The sequence below is a fragment of the Hylobates moloch genome, unplaced genomic scaffold (genome assembly GCF_009828535.3).
Source record: "Hylobates moloch isolate HMO894 unplaced genomic scaffold, HMol_V3 SCAFFOLD_20, whole genome shotgun sequence".
NCBI lineage: Eukaryota > Metazoa > Chordata > Mammalia > Primates > Hylobatidae > Hylobates > Hylobates moloch.
This window is the reverse complement of record NW_026652295.1, coordinates 28,447,960-28,453,976: the sequence shown is the minus strand read 5'-3', so window position 1 is coordinate 28,453,976 and position 6,017 is coordinate 28,447,960. Positions and strand designations below refer to the sequence as shown.

General features: G+C 50.7%; 1 pseudogene; it reads left to right on the top strand.

Moving 5' to 3' along the window:
* The first annotated feature begins 8 nt into the window (after nt 1–8).
* Nucleotides 9–4,812, top strand: LOC116459772 (MHC class I polypeptide-related sequence B-like; annotated as a pseudogene).
* The last annotated feature ends 1,205 nt before the right edge of the window (nt 4,813–6,017 follow it).

Below are 6,017 nucleotides of genomic sequence, written 5' to 3'. Positions count from 1 at the left end.
TCCTGTGAATGGCAATCGAGGGCCCTTCCAGCTCTGCCGCTGAGGCAGCCACATCCCCCGGTGCTCGGAGCGGCTCTCGGGTCCCTGAAGCCCTGTCCTCTCCCTGGAGTCTGCGTGTTCTCAGCTCCCCGGCCGCAGTCCCTGGAGTTGGGGCCCTCCTTTTCTCGGGACCAGGAGCTGGTGCTTCCTATTGCTATGGGGACTATGGGGCTCCTGACTCTGAAGCTGAGGGGTTGGATCTGCAGGCTCCAGGCAGAGGATTCTTCCTGCGACTTCTCCCATCCCCAGCTCATTCTCCCCTCGCCTCCTGTTCCCAGGGTTCTTTCCTCTCTGGCAACCCTCCCAGCTACTGTGGACTCCAATGATCTAAGGACACCAGGTTCCCTCCTACCTCCTCCCTGCCCATCTCAGGGGCCCCTGGGTCCTGTTGCCCTCCCTGCTCCCTGCTACCCCTTTTTGTCTGCAGTTCTCTGATCCTTTTGTAGGGTGTCCTCTGCCCTTAGCCCCTGCTCCCACCACCGCAGGTCCCTCCTGCCTCCCTTGTGGGCCTTTCCTACAAGCAGCCTTCACTTAGTGCTGCCCCTATGCCTCCCCATTCCCAACTGTCCCTGACCCTAACTTTCTGGTGCTGCCTTTTGTCCGGGGAGTCTTCCCTCCATCCCACTCCCCTCCAGGCCACTTAAGGGGAGCCCTGGTGCTAATGAAAGTTGGGCCTTAGGCAGGGCGCAGAGCAGCACAGATGCCCCCTCCCCTCTAGTGCAAGTGCCTGCTCTGGGCCCTGCCTCATGGCAGCCCCTTCCCCACTCCTTTATCCTCAGCCTCACCCTCTTGAGGACCCCACCCTGGTATGGGGTATAGGGAGGAGGCCAAGGAGAGCCCTCAGGTGCTGGACCATCCCTCCCTTGTCCCTCTGCCCCTCTCCGCCTTGGGACCTTGTGCTGTTTCCACCTCTTGCCCAGCTGCCTTGGGCCCTCAGCAAATTCTCACCCTCCCCAAGCCCCACCCTCCCCCAAAGAACCCCTCCCTTCCTGTTCTCACTTTACCCCAAGTTCTCCCAGGGTCACCCCCACTCCATGCTCATGGCACCCTTTAGTCCTTGCCCTGCACATCTCCTCACCCCCACCCAGACCCAACACAGGCTCTAGTCCACCAGCTCCTTGACCCTCATCCTCTTTTGGTTCCTTGACCCCAGTGGGCTGTCAGTTCCTAGACTTCATATCCAAAATCTTCACCTACCACATAGTGGGCTGTGGTCGTCCCCTCCGCTAGGACTTCTCCCAGCACCACCTTCCTCCTGCGAGGGTTTTCTCACCTGAGCCCTCTTTTGGAGTGTGACTGCTCCCCCTCCAGCACCACTCCTCTCTGAAGGCCCTTCCTCAGGCATGAATCTCACCTCTGCTTTGGTTTTTTTCTCTCTGACCAGGACCCCAGCCTCTTTCTAATTCTATCTTATTGTTTGGTACACTGTGGCAATTTCTTTTTTGCTGTTTAATTGTGGTAAAAGATACATATAAAGTTCACTATTTTCACCATTTAAAAGTGTACAGTTCAGTGGCATTAAGTACATTCTCATATTTGTGCATCCTGAAACTCTGTGCCCATTAAACAGTAGCTCCCCATTCCTCCTTCCCCCAACCCCTGGAGCCACTGTTCTACTTTCTGTCTCTATGAATTTGGTGATTGGGAATTATGCTTCTATGAACATGAGTTTTCAAATATCTTCTTAATGTTCCTGCTTTCATTTCTTTTGGGTAAATACCCAGATGTAGAATTTCTGGATCACATAGTAATTAATTTTTTAGTTTTTGGAGGAAACAACCTACCGATTTCCATAGCAGGTGCCCCACTTTCCCAATGTACTACATATTTCCCAGTGTACTACACAAACGTTCCAGTTTCTCTACCTGTTTGCCAAACTTTCTCTCTCTCTCTCTCTCTCTCTGTGTGTGTGTGTGTGTGTGTGTGTCTGTGTGTTTGTTTATGGCCATCCTAATTGGTGTGAAGTAGTAGCCCATTGTGGTTTTGATTTGCATTTCCCTAATAACTACTGATGTTGAGCATCTTTTCATGTGTCTATTGGCCATTTGTATATCTTCTTTGGAGAACTGGCTATTCAAATTCTTTGCCTACATAGTTTTTTTTTTTTAGTCTTATGTTTGTGTTACAGGAGTTCTTTATGTATTCTGGATATTAATCTTTTATTAGATATATGGTTTGCAAATATTTTCTTCCATTCTGATGGTTGCCTTTTCACTCTGCAGATTGTGTTTTTTAATGCTCAATTTTTTTATTTTGATGAGTCTAACTTACCAATTTTTTCTTTGTTGTCTGTGCTTTGGTGTTATATCCATAAAAGTATTGTCAAAACCTATGTCATGAAGCTTATTCCCAATGTTTCATTCTAAGAATTTTTCAGTTTTAGTTCCTGAGTGTAGGTCTTTGATTTATTTAGATTTAACTTGTATATGTGGTGTAAGACAGGAGCCCAACTTCATTTCTTTTTGCATGTGAATGTCCGGTTTTCCTGGCACTGTTTCTTGAAAGGATGCACTGACCCTCCCTAACTCCCATCTTGTCCACGATGAGCCTTCCTCAAAGGCAGCGGCCCTCGATTCCATCTCACCCTCACCTATGCAGCATAGCCATGCTGGTCATGGGTCACCCTGAGCCTGGGTCCCTTCCCATTTCCACCCTCCCCTCAGGCAAGACCTTCCTTCCACCACTGCCTTTGTGCTCCTCCCTCACCACTGCAGGGCAGCCTCTCTCCTTGGCCTCCTCCCTATACCCTTAGGTGGCCGTGGCCACCCTGCCTTGGCACCTGGCCTACATGTTTGCCATCTCCATTGCCCCTTCTTCCGTTCCTCAGTCCGCTTCTCCATCCTCCTGCCCTCCCAGTTTTCCTTGTATCTGAAATCCTCATTCTTGTCCCTTTGCCTCTGCATTTCCTGCCACCTCAGGAAGGTTGGGACAGCAGACCTGTGTGTTAAAGATCAATGTGAAGTTACTTCCAGGAAGAAGCTTCATCTGTGGTTTCCTCTTCCCCAGGGCCCCACAGCCTTCGTTACAACCTCACGTTGCTGTCCTGGGATGGATCTTGCAGTCAGGGTTTCTCACTGAGGGACATCAGGATGGTCAGCGCTTCCTGCTCTGTGACAGGCAGAAAGGCAGGGCTGGGTCCTGGGGACAGTGGGCAGAAGAAGTTCTGGGAGCTGACACCTGGGACACAGACTGAGGACTTGACAGAGAACGGGCAGGACCTCGAAGGGCCCTGGCATATATCAAGGGCCAGAAAGGAGGTGAGAGTCGGCAGTGGGCAAGAGTGATGGGAAGCCTTTTCCAGGAGAGCTGGGGGCAGAGAGCAGGGACCTGTCTATTCCCACTGGATCTGGCTGGGGGTAGGGGTGAGGAATGGGGGTCAGCAGAGCTCAGCGGGGAGGTAAGCTGGCACTCAGCCCACACAGAAAGGCATGGAGGAGGGCCAGGGAGGGGTACCCTCGGGTCTGAGTTCCTCACTTGGACTGGAATGGAGAAGTCACTGCTGGGTGGGAGTAACCTTGCATTCCCTCCAGGAGATTAGGGTTTGTGAGATCAGGAAGCCAGCAGCACCAGGGGCTTTAGGCATTCCTACTCTTAGGGGTAGCTCTTCCTCTCTCTCAACCTGGAGACTCAGGAATGGACAGTATCCCAGTCCTCCAGAGATCAGACCTTTGCTATGAACATCACAAATTTCTAGAAGGAAGATGCTATGCAGACCAAGACACACTCTCGCCCTATATGGGTAGACTGCGTGCAGAGACTACAGCAGTATCTGGAATCCTGTGTGGGTGTCAGGAGAACAGGTACTGGGCCTGGGTAGGGGCTTTCCTCTCCCCTATTCCACTAGAGTCACCCCAACCCCCAGCTCTGTCCAGGGAAACCCTCCTTGTGCTATGGATGCATGTGTTTTCTGTTGGTTTGTTATATCCTGATTTTTCTCTCCTGTTAGAGTCACTGGAAAAAGACAGTGGGTCAGGGATTGAAGAGTCCAGTGTCATAATCTGGGGAAGCAGTGGGCCCTCTGACAGAAGCCTGAACCTGGGTGGGTGTCAGGCAGGAGAGGAAGCCCCCAGGGCCAAGGCTCCCCCATCTGCCTCCCAGCCTGCCCATCCCAAAGAGTTCCCTCTGGTCCCACGTACCAGGAGCCCACCCCTGACGTTCCCCTCCTCAGCATCAATGCAGGGATCCCAGAGCATAAAGACACAGTCTCGAGGCCCATTCTTCTGCCAGCCTAGAGGAATTGGTTCCCAGGGTGGGGACAAACTTGCAGAAGGTCTGGGGTCTGTGAGGACTTCTGCCAGAGTCAGAGCAGTGGAGTGGACCAGCCCTGTTCCCTGTATCTCTATTAGAGGGGAGCAGGGTTTGGCCTCATTGTCTCTGCCCTTTCTTCTCCAGTCCTCCCCTCCTCCACCATAAATGTGACCCGCAGTGAGGCCCTGGAGGGCAACATCACCCTGATATGCTGGGCTCTGGCTTCTATCTCCAGAATATCTCTCTGACCTGGTGTCAGGATGGGACATCTTTGAGCCAGGATGCCCAGCAGTCTGGGGGTGTTCTGTCCAATGGGATGGGACCTACCAGACAGGGGTGGCCTGCAGGATTCCCCAAGGAGAGGAGCAGAGGGTCATCTGCTCCATGGGATACAGCAGGAATCACAGCACTCACCCCGTGTCCTCTAGTGAACCTGGGACCACCCTTGAGGGTTCCAACATAAGGAGGATCAGGCCAAGGTGGGGGCAGCAGGAACGGCTGTGGCTCTGGGTGCCCAGTGTGTAACAGGCCCTTTTTTTCAGGAATGGCCCTGGTGCTTCTGAGTTGATGACCAGCCATTCCATATGTTGCTGCTGTTGCTGCTTTCATCATCATTAGTGTTATTATTCTCTGTGTCCTTTGATGCAAGAAGAAGACAACATCAGGTGCCGAGGGTGCAGGTGAGAAAAGGGGACAGTTGCTAGAGATGGGAGGGTCCCTGTCTAGGCAGTAGGGTCCCCTCATACCTTTTGTACAGATAGGCTTGTAGGTGACAAGGCTTCTAGAACAGGCGATGAAAGTTGGGGTATTTGGGAGAGGAACGAGAGCCCCGTTGCTATCTACACCCCTGTGAGAAAGAAACTCACCCATTCAAACCCAAAGAATAGACTCAGAGACCCAGAGAACAGCGAAAGAGAGACTTTTAATGACAGTCTTGCAAAATCAGGTGTCTGGAGCGCAGGCACACCTGGGACAGTTTCAACAAATAATTTCTTCCCTAGTGTGCAAGTCCCTCCTCCAATTCCTCATTAGCTGAGGACTACAGGGTTATAGTCTTCCTGGGCATTGCCTATTGGTAGTTGGATTAAGACTTCAAGTGTGTTCTTTAGGGTCTTTTTGCTGCATTTTTTGCTGCATTTTGTTGCAGCCCATAATGCATGGCGACTGTCTCAGGACTTTTTAAACATTTGACTTATGGCCCTATTGGCTGCACTTAGGTGATGGCAAGCTAGCCCAAACTAAATTCTTTGGTGAGGTGGGGAGGCGGATCACTGAGGGGCCCCCGACCAATAGGCTCCTGGACACTGGGTCAAAGGGAAAGCAGGAAGGAGGGGATTGTGTCTTAGTATATTTTGCTTCTTTATCTCTTTGTTTCCATGTGGCCTGCTTAAACATATTCTAAGGCACTTATGAAAATGAACTATCACATGTAGGTTATTTTTTACACTTACCTCCTCTTTTTCTTTTTGCCTCTTTTGGTCTTATTTTCACTTAGATATCTTTGTTTATTAACTGTTCTGGGTTTTTTACTTTCTTCATTATAGGAGGAGAAGTTTAGTTTGGCTTTTAATAATAGTAAATCATTCTGTTGGGACATTAGGGGCATTTGTTTACTAATAGCTGCTTTAATTAACCTTTGTGTTAAACCCTTCACACAAGGGATGATACAACATCCTATGGCTGTTAAGACCCCAGCCATAATTACGAGAGATGTAAGAATTGAAGCTACC